Source organism: Larus michahellis, chromosome 3 (assembly GCF_964199755.1).
Source record: "Larus michahellis chromosome 3, bLarMic1.1, whole genome shotgun sequence".
Classification (NCBI taxonomy): Eukaryota; Metazoa; Chordata; class Aves; order Charadriiformes; family Laridae; genus Larus; species Larus michahellis.
The window spans coordinates 25,598,319-25,615,111 of record NC_133898.1 but is presented as its reverse complement, the minus strand read 5'-3'; the positions used below and the strand labels follow the sequence as shown (position 1 = coordinate 25,615,111).

Sequence of the window (16,793 nt, the reverse complement as noted above, 5' to 3'; positions counted from 1 at the left end):
CTTTCTTTTTTTCCTTTCCTCCATAGGTTCAAAAAAAATGACATTTTGGCAGGCACGTTAATGTCTTTTGGGCTCAGCCCATATTTCCCAGGAGACCGGGTTCGGTTGCAGGGTAAAAGAAAAAAAGTACTAATAAAAGATCTGACACAGTTGCCATGACACACCAAAAGCAGGATGAATACGCTGAAGAGGACACGCCACATGAGGAGAACAGAGAGCAGGAGACCACGAGAGCGGCGGAGAGAGCCAGGCGACACGTCCTTGGGTCAGATGGTCGCTGCAAAAGCTCCAGCACCTTTGAGATGTGCCAGCTGTCCCACCGCCAGACCGTCTCTCATGTCACGGGTTCCTGAGGAACAAGAGCAAAATTTGTGAAATTCAGGGTGAGGGCTGACGGCGGGAGCTGGGCTGCAGAGGGAAATTGCCAGCACCCCCAGCACCTTTGCAACTCCCACCTGAAAACGAGATCCTGGGACAGGAAAACAAAAGGATAGGTGATATCGCGACCAACCAGGAGTGATATCACCTGGTTTCCTTAAATACAGGTAGTTTTGCTTCCTGGGTTTGAGTGACTGGCACATCAGCACCGCAGTCAGACAGAGTCACACAAACTCCAGCGCTGTGATGCACTTTAGGCGCAGAGGTCTCCCTCCTTATAAACAACCAGTTGTTTTCTTTCTACCGTATTTGTTGGTTTTACAGGTCTGTGGTTCATCTGCATGCAAACTAAAGCTTTGTTCAGGTTGCACAATATTAAAGTCTTAATTAAAACGGGGCCTCTAATTCAAAGGGAAAAAAAATAGAAAAGGAAATAAAAAGGAAAAATAAATACCCATTAAATTTCTAAGTGATCAAAAAGTGAATGAAGCAAATTCTTCCACCCCTGAATTTAAAAAGTAAACTTGCATCTAGCCGAAACTGCAGACTTCAAACCATAAGTGAACAAGGGACTGCAAAAGGGCAAATTTACAAAATTAGGCTGGAGGCAGCTTTGCTCAGTGACGCGGTGCCGAGGCACAGGGACACAGGTGTGGGTGTCTGTGTGTGCCATGTCCTCTGCCACTCTGCAGGGACGTACCTGATGGGGATTTGCTGCTACTAGCTCTGGTCCCTGGGATGCTCTTCAGCAATGCCATCCTATTCCCGTGGGCCAATACCCCTCCAACTTACCAAGCCGTTTGGGACCAGAAAGTGCTTAATTAATTTGCTCATTCCTTCAGATGGACAATTCATAGGATGCCTGTCCTCTGCCCCAGAGCAAAGTGAGACCCAAATTTTGCAAAGGACAAACTCCCCTGAATTGGGGCACAGGATTTTTTGCAGCTGATGGTGTTAAGGACCGACAGAGCTAAAATCCCAGTTCCTTACTGTAAGGACCAGGTTGCCAGTAGGGTTAAGCATGGCGTGGACATCCCTTCCTAGCACAAGCAGAGAGGCAGGCTTCAGCACACATTTCAGGAGCTATACCAGTGTGCCCATGGGAGTCAGAAATGGGGGCAAAGCAAGGGGACAACTATCAAATCCTGCAGTTTCACTCCAGAAATGACAAGGTTTGTCTGATGTCCATGGAGAGGTTCAGGTTTTGGGCAAACCTGGAGTTCAAAGGCAATCTCTGTGCAATGGGAAATGAACCTGCCAGTTTGGCTTTGCCAAAACCACCTTTTAAAATGCTATAAACTGATTTCACACAGCTCTCCAACACCTTTGAGCTGCCCGAATCGCGGTATTATTTAAGATCCTCTCCCCTCCTTTGTGGGCAAGCGCCACCAAACAAAATAAACAACCCGACATTGGAAGGTTTCCCCTGCTTCACATGAGAAAGGAGGAGCAGCAAATCACCACGGTGTCTGGCTCCTACTCTCTGCTAAGCCCTGGGGCGTTTTTACTGACAGCATCTTTCCCAAGAAAGGTGTGAACAGCTATGGAAGAGCTCTTTATAAATCTGGAGAGCTGCTCCCCCCGAGGCCACCCCCTCAGCGAGCCAAGTTCTCCAAAATACCCGTTCCTATTTCCAGCCTCACGGTTTGGCAGCTGTGGATAAACTCAGCTGCACCTCGAGAGAGGAGGACAATTTTGAAGCAAGCGAATGTTCTCCAAGATGTTTTCAGCTGGTGAAACAAAGCTACAGGAAAAGCCAGAGAGCGGCACAGCAGTTTTTGGCTATTGTTTCAGATATTTATACTGGAATACGCTTGTTATCGCTTCCATCCTAGCTTCTCCTTCTGCTCGCTCCTACGGGGAATAGCATTAGGATGGAACTGCGCTCTACTGCCATAATAATGAAGATGTCACTAATTTACCATTTAGACTTCAGTGCCTATAAAACAGGAGGAGGAAATGGGCTGCGAGCATGCTAAGGAGTAAAACCCTGGTTTGAACACAAATATACTTGAGAGCTGGGGGAGGAAAGGGGATGCTGAGAGCATCTTTCCAGCCATCGGGCATTGTGGTGACTGTGTGGGATGGTCCCAGGACCACCAGCTGCAGGAGCAGACCCTGATTGCCTAGAATTTGGCCGGGTTGGACACGTCTGTGCTTAGCAAGCAGTTCTCAGCAGTACTCAGCCATTGTGTTTCTTCACAAACCTGTCCATTTTTTGCTACTAAGGGCCTCTACTACTTCTGAGGTCCCAATCAAGGAAATTATTGTAGGGAGTATTTAAATCTTAGCCTGCACTCAAAGCCCTGGTTGAATAGAGACGCCTTCCTAAAATTAGACTTTTTCAGAGGATGCGGATACCCCTGTTAGGAAAAGGGATAGATGCAAAAGAACTAGGATTCACACCAAAGCCAGTTCAGCCTTATCTCCTGATTAGAGGGAGGGAGGGAGGGAGAGAAAACTCAGCCCTCAGGTCTCACTCAGTTCAAGCCTCAAGCTGAACTCTAGGAGAAGTCAAAAATTGGTTTCAGGCCTCTGTTGCAACTGATACTAAACTAGGAGAAACAATTGCATCAGAAAAGAGACACACTGAATATTCAGCAATCTCCAAGTTAAGATATTCACCTGGAAAGTAGGAAACATGAATTAAAACCATTGCTTTCAACCAAACAGAGGTGTGAGAAGAGCTCTGCCCATGGGACTGCTGAAGCCAAGCCCAAGACCCCCCACGTCCACCAACCTTGGGCTCCATGAGTAGAGCCAGACACAGCTTTTGAGAGGTGGCCAGCACCCCAGGGTGCTTGGAGTGGAAGGCCCTACCTGCTAGCCCACCTTGGAGGTGTGCTCCAAGGGCAACATACCCTCGCAAAAAACCTCCAGAGTATTTCCTGAAGCTCCCCAGAACTTGCCAAATTCCCTCAAGATTTTCCAGGGATCCCAAATTCACCCAGGCTGTTTGAGCCTAAGAGTGTGAAATCTTATTTTCCAGTTCTTTGCTCAAATCTAATGAACCATCCCCTGTGTAACCTCCCTTGGAGAACATTTTGAAGCCCCATGTACTTCCCTCCCCCTCCACGGCCAACACAGCCGGCATCTGGCAAGAGCCCCAGCGTTTATCTTTACAAACTGGGATGCAAGTACTTGGTAACACTGCTCAGACACAAGTTATGCTGGACTCTTCTTCTGGAGAAAAAGCCACCAAGGGAGGTCAGAAGTGCGGCAAGGGCATCTACCCTGCTGCTTCTTGGGGACGCAATTCCTAGAGAGCAATTTCAGCCCAATCTGAAATGCTACTTGGGCTGAAGAGCCTCCAGAAACCTCAACGAATCTGCCCCTAAAATAATGCTCCATTTTCCCCCTAAGTACTACTGACTGATTAAATGAACCTCAGCGTACAGCAGGTCTTTGCTGCTGTTGTTATTTTCTGCGTTAGTGTTTTTTTGGATAAGATATACTTAGGGAAAACACTAGAGATCTCAATTAAGCAGCTGGGTGACTTATAAATATATATTTATGTTTGAAGCCTAAGTGGCCATTGGCTTCCCTACTGTTTTACTTAGCTAACAAAACAACTCTATCAAAGTAAGTATTATTCCAAAACCCAACTTCCTGCGCAGAATGCTCCCATGTGCTCCATCAGTCTGCTTCTCTGATGAACTACATCGTTTCTTATAAACTGTCCATGGCCCATAAATTTCCAAGCATAAAGGCTATTACTGTGCTGTGCAAATCTGCCGAGAATTTTATCCTTATAACTTCATTTCAGTCGGTGGCAAATGAGTTTGGTGAGAAAGTTAAACTGAAAACTTTTATTTTGAGGTGTTTTTTTTCCCCCCTTCTCTTCTGCTTTTAGGGTTATTTTGATAAGTAACACTTACTTGATTTACTCTTGAGGTGGGCTTTGTTTTGACCGATTTCAGTTGGACTGCCTCTGCCTTAAATTGGCTTTCTTTAACTCAGGAAAAAATTCCTCAAGTGTTCCTTTCCCTAAAAGCTTAAAAACAAAATTCACAATAAATGATGGATGAAAATAGAGCCATTTGGGTTTTGGGCCACCTAGTATATAAATATTGCAAACCTATTCTGTTTTGTGATCCAAATAGAAGACCCCTGCATATATTCAGGTATCAGGAGCAATAACTACTTTAAAAAACACCTTTTTTCCCTTTCTGCCCCAAGCCACAGGATGGTGGGAGACTGAGGAGTGTCTCTGTGTGTGTGTGTGTGTGTGCATGCAGATGAAAACCTCTTGTGAATGTTTGGCTCATTTTTAGCTCTCACAATTGCCTGTTTATGTTAAGACTCCTGTTGTCATATGGAGCGGACAGATCTTCAAACAAATTGTAGCCTCCCCGTTCACCGAGTAGAAAAATGACTGGATTTTGCCATCGGGTGCAGCACGAGGCTTGTGCTTCCCCTGGCTTAATTCCAATTTCCATAACAATACAAATTAGACTTGCTCAAGGCCATCGGAGAGGTGGGGGGGTGGGGGGGTGGGGAGATGAAATAAGCCATAACTCTCATGGCTTTCTTCCTCCAAGCCCCAAAAGCAGTCAATCACAAGCAATATGGAAAAAAATAATGAGAATGAGGACGTTTTGATATCTTGATTCTGGAGACTTCTTGACTACCTTGTACTAATTTCATTATGCTCAATTTAAGGGCCTTTTTATTGATGGATACCCCAGGAAATATGACTTGGAAACAGCGTGCTACCTTGGGATATCACCAACCATTTGACATTGGGGAACTAAAACAAAAACAGATGTTTTAGGAAATAAGCAGCTTGAATATATCACTCATAAACCAATTAAAACTTTCTGTAGCAAGTTGACATTTCCCATGAAGCAAGCAATGGGAGTAAACGCAAATCAGTTGGCTGCGAGCTACGGAGCAATTCCCAGCCGCAGATTTTATTTTATTATTATTTTTTTTTACTGCTTTGAAAATGATGCTTGGGTTTAAAAAAAAAGAAAGGCGCGATAAAGAAGCAGTCTCACCTTGTCACTCTCAAACCCAGAATCTGTCTTTTCACCTTCACACTTCCATTCATTGCTCATTAAGCAAACAGCGAGATATTCCCACTATTGTTCGTCTCTTTAGCAGAGAGTCTCGGCGATTTCAGGTCCAAGTATGCTCCAAAATAAGGCATGAAAATAGTTTCTGTTTGCTTCAGGTATTTAGTTAAAAATAGTTTGCGGGTTTTTGAGAGTATGGGGGGGAAATCAACAGTTTGGGCGTTTGTTTTCTTATTTTAAACTTTATAAAATGTCATCCTTTATTGCATTTTTTTTTCCCCAGGATACTTTTTTTTTTTATTTTATTTTGCAGAGCCAAGCAAAAACATCTAAGCACATGCTTAACTTTAAGCATTAAAAAGTCAATGGGATTTAAGCATGTGTTTAAAGGCAAACATATGCTTTAGAGCTCTGCTGAATAGGAATGGTTTATTGAATCAAGGCTATAGACAGGTTAATAAAATGGGTTAATATATGCAATCTGGAAACAAATATTAAACAACATGTTTCTGGAATATTAGCGTTATAAGCATTGCCTCGTTCTAGCTCGATTCCCTAAATTACTATTGGATTTGTAATGTCCTTGACACTGTCTCTCTCTCTCATTTCTTGAAGAAATGCAGATTATTGTACCAGATTATAATCAGCTGGCTAACGTACAGCTCCAGTTTATGATTTTATCCAGAGCAATTTGGAACAATACGATCATACTTCAGAAGGATTTTATTCACCAAAATTCATTTTCAAAGAAAATCTGCCAAATCTTTTCCACCGTCACATATCCGTAATTCCCTCTGTATAAATATTCATGCGGCGTGAATAAGATGTAGAAAACACTGTGGTGTTTTTCAATATTTACTCTAGAATTAGTTCCACAAAGGTGCTTATTGTATGACAAAAGATAAGAGTTTACACTCTCATCAAAGGTTCCTTCTAAATAGATCATAAAATCCATTGTGAATATTTAAGCCAAGAGTAATAACGTGGTGTCATATACTCAGTATAATGCAGTAACACTCTGCATTTTGACATCTGCCCAGACAGATGTTTAGAACGAAGTTCCTCAGATTCTTTCTTCTTTTTTTTTTTTTTCCCCATTTTTTTTTTAAGTTGCACAGAAAAAAATCTGGGAATCATCTTTTATATCGAAGCTACTTAGTACAATTTAACTGTCAACAGTTTAATTAATTTAAATGTAGACTTACTGTAGAAGCCAACAACTCACATAAGCCTTCCACACACACAAAAAAAAGAAAAAAAAAGGGGGAAAAAAAGAAAAGCCTCCCAAAATGTAGCCAGCAACATCCTGACCTCAGGAAGGCTGTACATTTATAGGATGCACACAGAAGAAGTACCTAAAAATCCCACAATTTACCTGTATAACTTCTGCTCTTATCCCATCATCTTTAGCCCAGACAACCCCAGCGCCGACAGTCAATAGACGTTTTCCCACCACATTCCTTCAGAAGGACTATGCTAATTAGTAGTTACTAATTATTTTGCCCATAGCAACACCGCTGATAAATATCAACGCATATATTTACTTTAAGTAGTTGCAGAGGGATCTTTTTTTTTTTTTTTTTTTTATAACTCCACATCTTGTGATTTCTGGGGTTTAGATCCATGTTGAAACGTGCACATGACCACATGCTGGCTGCCAAATTCCTTGTCATGTAGAGAATGTTTCAGTCACAGTCCTTTAAACAAAGTTAGCTGGATATTTTTTTTTTTAAGGGGCTTGCTGGTTAGTTTATTTATTATGTAGATTTGTCAGGCGGCACAGCTAAGTTAATCAGTAACCAATAAAAGATTTAAGTTCGGTGATATAAACAGGTTGATTTATTGCTCACAAAGGTTTTTGGCTTCTCAACGGGAACTCATGAAAACATGTTGTTATGGTTACTTTGGAAACCGATACCTTTTTATGCCCTACTAATATATAGGAATTTGAGAGAGGAACCCATGGCTCCCAGGTACCTCTACAGTATTTTCTTTTTTATTATTATTTTTAATTTTTTAAAAATTTGTTTTTGCTATGCAAATATGTAGACAACACAAAACTCGCTCTGTTTTCAAATCCCGGCACCAGCTCCAAGTTTTGATTTACTGCTGCCGTCAGGAAAGTCAGATCACTCCACACGGGTCCCTGCCTTGTTTATAATTTTTGCAATCTTCAACAAAAATCAACCTGACCGTGTTGTTTTCAAAGCAAAGGTGCCAGCCAAAGAGTACTCATGGCAGCATTACAATTTCTCCAGCATGTAAATCCAAAAGAAGAAAATCCCAATGTCAGATACGGTTAAAATTGAATATAAACTGTCCTGCTGTCTTTTGTGTTTGTTTTTTTTCTTATTTAATACTACTGAACATGTTACCCAATCTTACTTAGTGGCCGTTCTGGTAAATATTATGCAAGTTTTTTTCCTGTAACCGTGGTTGTGATCATCTCTGTGCTGAGCACACAGTTTAACGTCGACGCAGGCTGGCTGGAATATGCATTGCATATGATTTTTCCAAAGGGGGTCCCAGGGTCCAACAGAGCCACGGCCAGATTTTCAAAAGCCGCTATGGGCTCCATAGTCTTACTCCTGTATTTTTTGCAGGGGTATTTTTCAGGCAGCTGAAGTTGCACTTAGGTGTTAAGACCTTGCTGGGTTTTAGGGCCAGGACCAAAACTGGACCACAAGCATCTCTGTCCATGCATCACACAGGCCATCAATATCTCAGTATCATCAAAAATCACTCTACTTTCCCTCCAAAAAAAGAAACATCTCCCAAGCCATTTAGACACATGTGAAGTTACATGTCTGCTCAAACTGACGTTCAGGTTTGTACCGAAAATACTGTCTCTGTCCCCCAGCCCCTGCCAAGGCTTCAGGGAGGGGAAGGCGGCGCTGGACCACCGGCACCGCTTGGGATTCAGCCTACAAACCTGCTAGTGGTGTCACCCGGCATATGGATTATCAAATAAATGATGGTCAAGTGTGAATTGCGAGGTTAAAGATACTCTCTATCAAGGCGTTCTGATGACATCATCATAAACCCAGAGGGCAAAGCTCAGCTAGTTTATGATGTCACCAGAAGGCTCCTCGGGGTTGCTGCCATAGTTCATGGTCATTATTTTCTGTAACCGGCAGTGCATACACGCCCACGTCCCAGCAGGGCTCCGATCCACAATAGCCTTCTTTTCATGTGTATATAGATATTACATATATATATATTGCATGTATGTAGTGTATTTATTCCGCATATATATAAAAATAAAATTTTCATCTATATTTCATATATACATATTATTTGTGTGTGTGTGTATATATATATATCGTATATCTATAAGCTATTTGCAGGGAGTGCTCACTGCCAAGGCGTGAGCCGGGGAAGCGGGGCTGGTACCCCAGGCTGGAAGAAGCACAACGGGAGAGCAGAGGATCTGGCCACCTCCCTTGGAGAGCCGGAACCCGTACGGGATGGATGCTTGCTCTTTTTATTATTATTATTATCATCATCATCATTTTTTTTATTATTATTATTATTCTTTCGCAGAGGAGGCACAGCTACAAAGGGCTTCCTAACCACTACAATCGCTGAAGCTGGCAGCAGCCGCAAGTCATTGATCTCTGGAGGATGCTGGATTTCCTATAGAAAGCGGCTGCGCAAAGGCTGGTGCCTACCTGACATGGGGCAAACAACCCTGGGGTAGAAAATAACAGCCAGGGCACAAACCAGGCAGTTAAAAAAAGCTGAAAAATGAAACCTCTGCCCTTGTCCCCTCTGAGGATTTAAAGACGGGGATCCCTCTGCATTCAGCCCCTTCCTGGGGAATGCGGCTCACATTTATTTGAGAGGCAGGCAGGCAGGAAAGCTACATCATCTGGTGGCTTTGGCACAGCCAAAGCAGCACACCACAGCTGGATAGCTGATCTCTGTCTTTCGCCTCGCTGAGAGGCCTACCACATGCTATGAAATGCTTTAATGTCCCTTTAACATGCTGTATAAATAATTTCCGTATCCATTCAGTGGTGCTCACATGTGGTCCTTTGAAAGAGTTAAGTAAAAATTACAGTACCAATATATCTTTGAGATGAAACAATGACATTTATAGGTCATTGTAATCCATGCATTAATTAATTTTATTCCCAGCCTTCCATATGATCCATATGATAACTCTTCAGTGCTAAATTTGGCCTGCGGAGCTGTGTTTTCACAAAAAAGATAAGTTTTAAAAATGGACTTGAAGGAAGTTTCTCTGTCACTAAATACTTGAGATAGCTCAGGGAGGGCAGGTAAATAAACGTGCATTCCTGTAGCAGCCTAAAGAGTCCCTTTTTTGGGGCAAACAAAGAGTGAAAGAACACAGCCGCCACCACCACAACACCCAGCCATGTGCCTTCAGGGGCGAGAGATGCTCCCCCTTCCCATTTCTGCAGCTGGGGCTCCTCACCTTTGGGGAGGCTGCAAACGGGGCTGCAATGTGCTGGGCAGGAAGGCAGGGGATGAGGAGAGGAGGGGGAGAGCCGAGCCATGTGTGAGACTTCCCTCCGCTCCCTGGGAGGCGGAAAGCGCCGAGCTGCTGCTCCGGAGGCAAGGCGGCCACTGGCCCAGGGCTGGTGGGATGCAGAGCCAGCGCATGCTTTTTCACAGGGGGCATTAAGTGGAAAAGGTAAAGGATGGATCACTTACTTTTTTTTTCCTCCTTCCAACATGTTGCTCGTGCCCATCTCCAGCTATATCCCCCGTCCCATCTCATCATCAGGGCCTGAGCCTGTTCTCAGGGACAGTCCCAGGTGGTTTATATTCTACAGAGCTCCACGATGCAAGCCTGAAGAGAAAGAGGCCTTTCAATTGGCAATGATTAAATGTTTCATGATTTAGGGGTTTATTCTATTAGTGATAGGAGAGCCCTGATGTGATAATCTCCAATTAACAGTAAGGCTTGCATAAATCCCACTATGCAGCAATGGCAGTAAATTAGTACGTTGGTTTTTTTCCCTTCATAAAAGTAGGTTACAAGTCCTACTGCAGAGGGTGTAGGTACTAAGGAGACTTCTGATCTTCTCAGCTCTGTCGTTGAAAAACATTTACGACTTTTTTACATGCATAAAGCACAGTTTCATAAGCCGAAGGTCATTACTCTTATAAAACTGATAGGAAAGTAGCAACCCCATCACAAGCCAAGACACCGGCAGGCCAAACAACACCCTAAAGAAGAGGTTTCAAACCCATTTAATGGCAGGATGCACATAACCTGGATTACAGGCTGGAGCATAGCCTGTGTGTAAACCGATGTAAGAGTATTTCTTTGCTTTCATGTGAAAGTCACTCTGTTAATAATAATCCTCATGAAATTCCTTAAATGCTTGTGTAGAGATAGAGAAATGCAGGTATGCCTTCCTGAAGCAGCGCATTGGGAAACGAGATAAATCGGGCTGGATCGCTCAAGTGTAGGATGACAGAGAATTGCTGTTAAGTAGTCTAAATCCATCACTACCCAATCATTATATAAATTACACATGTTTCTGTTGACCCATGTGAAAAGCATTGGTGGTTTTAGTGAGCACCTTAGTGGGACTTTCTACTTTTGCTCGATGGGAAACAGGCGCAGGGGGTACACTGCTGCCCAAGCAAAAGCTCCGTTAATTGTAGGAGAACAGCTCAGTTGGAAAGACCGTCCCAACATTTTCCATATGTTTAAAGATTTTTCTTGCCATTTTTACAGCACCCATTCAACCCGACGCATTTCACATTCAGTTTCGTCTGTGTGTGTGTGCGCACATGCATGCAGTTATATAGGGAAAAAACCACTCTCCTTCATCTATAGACATACTCATGCGCAAATTAATGCTACGAGCAAGAGAAGGAAAAGTAGAATGATTTGGAGGCTATTTACCTTGCCAAGCTAGAAATACAAAGGGCCATATTCTTAGTTAATACAAACTGGATCTGAAGCCAATAAAACTGCCCCAACTTTGACCGGTTGATATATGTGACCTAGAGATTTGGAAGAGCACAGCATGTGACGAGATTGCTGGGAAAGATTGTTGAGCACTGAGGGAAGATCTAGGTAACTCAATGTCATTGAAAAATCAGTTGGGAAGTGGGCACCCAAGCACTCACCGTGAGTAGGAAGAAAACATCTCCTCTTCTCTCCAGCCTGAATGCTCATCCATGCCATGGATGTCTTGCCTCACTGGGAGAGAAGGAAAGCAGTGGTGTCACTTAAATAACTCGAAGAACAATATAATACTTGAATCATAATTTCTAAAGCAGAAGTTTGACAAAACCACGCTCTCAAGTGACTACCGCTGGGAGAGGCACTGTCATATTAGGTAAGAGGATAATAAGTATTGGCAAAATACAGGGTTAGTCCGTGCTTCTTCTTGGTTTCGGAATTATTGCTTTATATTTCTACTTTCTTAACAAATTATTCCATTGACACTACAAAGCAAAAGCCTGAGAGTGAAGGATAATACACAAGAGAGCCCCTAGGCTGTTACTTTGGATTATAAGTATCTAATTTCAGTCATTTAAAGCAAATTCAGTTTTGTCAAAGGCTCCAGTCCAACCTATAAAATTCAGGTCCAGTGAGCATGACAGCATGCCTTGGAGGAGCAGGGCTCCAAAAGGGAAAACAAACAGTGCCATTCAACTCCTTCAAAGGCCTTTTTTCATCTAAACCATAAAGTTAATACCAACCTTCTTTGATTACGAGCAGTGTAAGAGGGTGAGTAGTTTCAGTTACAAGTTGTTTCTTACCCACCTCCTCATTTTGTGTGGGTTTTTACACCCCCAGCAGAGAGACCTCCATACCTGAGCCCAGCAGAGCAGCCAGGGATGAAAGACAGAGGGAAGACAGGTACTAAGTAATCATTTTTTGTAAAGGATGCCTCATGTCTTATTGCAATTATGTGCCATTTGTACTTGCACATATCTCTCGCCAAGTTCAGCTCTCCTCTGCACCGAGGCTAATTTAGGGTTACCCCTTTATTTCAGGGGACCACTTTAAATTTCCTGCTGAATTTGTCTCTGAACAGCAATAAACAGCCATCCGTAGACCCTGGATAGCAATCAACATACAAATTCCCTGATTTTTAGCTGGAGAAAGTGTAGCCTTGATTGAGCCCCCTTTTATTAAGGATTACCTTGGAGAGTTTTACTAAATCAGAGGATTTCTCTACTCTGAATTGCACGGTTCACCCTCCCATACGCTTGTAAGGTCAACCTGTTTGAGAAAGCAAATCTTTCACTGAGTTCCTCTTTGCTCTGGTCTAAGAGGAATTCCCCAAGCCAAAATTTGAAGCGCAGTATTTCAACCTGGATACACACATTGAAAAATCTCAGGTTACGTATTCATTGCTTCTGAAACCAGGACTTGAGCTAACTCCAGGGCTTCTCCACCTGGAGAATAGGAAGAGCAAGGTCAGAGCCCTTCCCTGAAAAGCTCAGCTCAGCTGCTCTGCATTTCGGCATTCCCAGGTTTGCAGGGGAGAAAATACTGCATAAAACTTAGTTCATAAAGACAGTTTCAAGAATAAAACGCAAGGGATTGTTGTGTTATTGTTTTTATTGTTAATAATTATTATTACTATTTCACTTTATTATATTTTTATTATTGTTGAAGGACTTTTCCCATTATAAACACTAAGCAGCATTTAATCCTAAAGGCTGGCAAAGAACGGTAAACTGTTCAAGCAACAACTCCTAAGCATCTGTGTGCTGAAAGCTTGGACTTCCCTTGCTCAGATGATAACACATTTTAGTGACATAGACTTGAAGAGCTTTGGAGGCCTCCAAAATGGAGCAGATGCATAATGATTCTAGAGGCATAATGAGAATCGCCATGGTTAGACAGGCTAAAATACATGTATACGTACACTGTGCATCAGCCCAGCATCTGGGACTTTATAAAGCAGAAGCCACAGTGGTTTTAATCAAGAAATGCACTAAAAATCATTGATTATCAGCCTCACAATTTGCCTACCTAGGGGCTAGCGTGGCTGAGAGAAGCACGGCAGGTGGGGCAGGCTGCAGTGATGTAAGGCCATAAAAAGTCCATTTGAAGCAGATTGGGGTCACGTCCATCGCAAGGCTGCAGCCTGCGCCGCCGGGGAGGTGGTTTTACGGCACATTCCTCCGTCTCGCCTGTCTGGCCAGGGCTGTTCCGAGGGAGACGTTCGTTAGCCCTGATGGGGTTGTGTCTAGTCCTCTTTGGTCAGAGGTGAGTGGATGCATCGCTTGGCCAGTGACAAGGGCCAAGGACCTTGCCCTGCTCTAATAGAGAAGGTCCTTTGGCTGACTACGTCTCCTCTCTTGGATGCTGAGAGAGGTCTGCTAAAAATAAAAAAAGAGGCCTTTCTTACTCTCTCTGTCCTCAGCTGCTTCATTGCAAGAGTTTCCCAGCCCCTGTGCTGGGAAAAACACAAGGTGCTTCTCCCACGGGAAGGCGGCACCCGAGAACCCCCAGCTGCAGGGTGCTGCCAAGCTGCCCCAGCACACGTGGTCGTGCTTCCCAGTTATAGCCAAGTGTACAAGAGTTGTAAATTTCTACTTTATTGTATGCCAATTTTCTCTTTTTCCTCCCCAAAAGAGACCAGCCAGAGCTGTAAGCGCTCTGCCTCTGGCGGAGGAGGTGTGCCCCCGGCGTGAGAACTTCTGCAAGGGGAAAGAGCTGACCCTCCAGCACTCACATTATACAAACAAGATAAGATGTCCTTCCAGCCCAGCCCTCGGGGCTTGTGGCTGGAGCTGGGGAAGGAAGCTGGGAGGGGAGCCACAGCACTGTGGTCCCTGCCGGGCTTGGGAACAGGGAGGTTAAAAGGGCTCCTTCTTCCTCCCCAGGACAAAGATCTCCATCTTGGCTGTTCCCACCACGACCAGCTCCTCGTTCGGACAATGACTCTCTACAAAGAGCAAATTGCAGAGCCTTAAGCTGCCACCTCCATGGATCTGAACCCTGAGGTATCGCTACATGCTGTTTCCTGGTGTAAATAACATGCTTCTTGCTGGACACCCTCTATCTCAGCAGGCTCAGCACCTGGTGGCTCCTCTACTGATGGATGCTGACACGAGATGTGCAGCTCTGCTTGGCAGAGAGATTTGGTAAAGCACCATAGCTCCGTCCCTAGGCAGGCATCAAGTAGGAGATACACGGCAATGGTACAAAAAGGGGGTTCTCTTATCGTAAGCCTGAACTGCACATTTTGGTTGCTGCCCATCCACGATCCCAAAGCTGAGCTGAAGACCAGCAGCAGCAGCTGCCTGAGCTGGTGGCTTGGCACTGGCCAGCTGAGGAGATCCCTTATGTCCTCCAGCTGCCATGAGACAGTGCCCTCCACTACATGAGCACAGTGGCACCAATGGAGGGGTCAGTCACCTCTCAAGCCATGGATGCCAGGTTCAACAGAGATGCAAGGACAGATGCTACATGGAGCAGACCCCTCACCTTTCAACTTTGGCTCATACCCCATATTCTGGTATGGGTGGGGACACCAATTTGGGAGAAGAGCTGGTCACATTTTGGCAAAAATCCCACAGCAAGCACTCGCTGCCTTTCAACATCGTCCTATTGAAATGCAAGTCCTGGCTCCAATTTAGTGTCCAGGCAACTCCTCAAGCTCAGCAGAAAGCTAAATCTGGGTCTCAACTTGGGCTCTGCCTCCTCAGCATCTCTCTAATTATTGCCAAAGACCATCAGTGCAAGTAACAAACCGCTAACAAGTCCTAATAAAGAAAACATTTTGTAAGAGGAGGAGGAGGTTAGCGGGAGGACTAATTTACCAGGTAGGAGGTTTTAATGCCATCTGCAAAGATGTTGCTCATCCCTTCGTTAACGAGGCCTGTAGTTAATTCTGCTCTGGGCAGAGGAATTTTAAGATAAGGCAAAAAAAAAAAAAAAAAAGAGCAATCCACCCAGAAAAGAGAATTTAGGTGGTAGTTTCCATTTCTGCTATAGTCTGGGTAGGGCTCACAGCAAATAAATGCTGAGTTTTACTCCCAGGCTGGGACACAAGGGCGTGTGGGAGTTCTGCTCGGCCAGCTTTGTTGCCACACATCACCAAAAGCCCCCTGTGGGAAGCAGCTGTGGTGGGCTGTGTGTGGAAATTCTACTCATGAGGACAATGAGAACAGCAGTTTTAGGAGAAAGCAGGCCTACTTTTTCACCACTGGTTTGATGCTCCCAGCAGACAGTGGTGGCAACTCAAAGCCTGGGCAGCAACCCACCTCAACAAGTCAGAGGATAGGAGAGAAAGCCACCAAGCATCTCTCATCAAAGGGGAAACTGAGGCACCCTGGGGCGGTTTGGCCCTCCTTTGATGTCCGGCAGCATCGCCCACCCCAAGTGCCCTTGGAAGCTGAAATCCCGTTGGCTTCCCGTTCAACTTGTGCTTGGACATATTGGGTACCCTGCAAGAATAAGGTGGCTGCGTGGGGCTGAGTGACGATTAGCACATCAAAAGGCACTGAAAAAGGGAAGTACGCTGTTAATTTACCCTGGTAAAAGACAGTGACAAACTGTGGGGGGTTTTGTCCTTTATCTCCATCCAGGACACCAGGGGGGGAAAAGAGTTTTTTTTGAACACAGGAGGTTTTGCAGGGGATTTCCCAGGCTTGAGAAAAAGCCTCTGGCTGAAGTCTGTGTTTCTGGCCTTGGGTGAGTTATCAGGAACGGAGCAGGAGCCGGCTCAATCCACTGTGGCTAGATGTGGCCAACACCAGAGATCACCGCACCTGCCTGCACACGCTGCCCTCCTTTGATATCATCAAATAGCTGAGGATGTCGGGAGCAAACTGATTTTTATAGCTCAAAAAGACTTCTACGAGTACCATCTTCTACTACTTCTAGCTTCTATGAGTACTCGACCCACATTGGACCTTACAACCGCTTTCCTCCCCCAAAAGTAAGCTTCTGAGATCGCTATCCCCATCTGAGCCTTGTTCTCCTCCACCCCCTTCCCATACGTACGTTTGCCCAAGCACTCACTTTGATCTCTGTGCAACATGGATGTCATTCCGGAAAAGTTATTGGGTGAGTCACTGGGCTGGGATCCACTGTCAGCTCGTCCTCCTCCAGGTAGGCTGAGGAGCGAGCCACACAAAAGCTGCTCCAGGGGTTAAACCAGATCAGTCCCTGAAGAGCAAACCCCTTCGTTGCTTCAGGGTCTTCAGCACCGTCCCCGGCTTGCCAGAAATGCCAAAGTGAAACTCAGCTGCTCGGCCTCTGCGTTAAAGAAAGAGTCTGGGAGTTAATTTGAAGGGTTAAGCTGTACATAAACCTCTGCGGTATGGCGGATTTCAAAAAGCAGTCCTTTTGCTTAAAAATTTGCTTCTCTGAGCTAGACGCAAAAATTGGGGAGTGGGAGTGAGAACCTAAACCTCCTCTTGACCTGCCAGCTGGTGAAT

The 16,793-nt window shown here is 44.6% G+C and overlaps 1 long non-coding RNA gene across 1 annotated transcript; it reads right to left on the bottom strand.

Moving 5' to 3' along the window:
* Positions 1 to 10,114: 10,114 nt before the first annotated feature.
* On the bottom strand, positions 10,115 to 16,495 carry LOC141740028 (uncharacterized). Its single transcript, XR_012585860.1, has 3 exons — positions 16,375 to 16,495; positions 11,511 to 11,583; positions 10,115 to 10,215 (listed from the first exon to the last, which is right to left on the bottom strand). It is a non-coding gene; the product is annotated as an uncharacterized LOC141740028 (long non-coding RNA).
* Between the last annotated feature and the right edge of the window lie 298 nt (positions 16,496 to 16,793).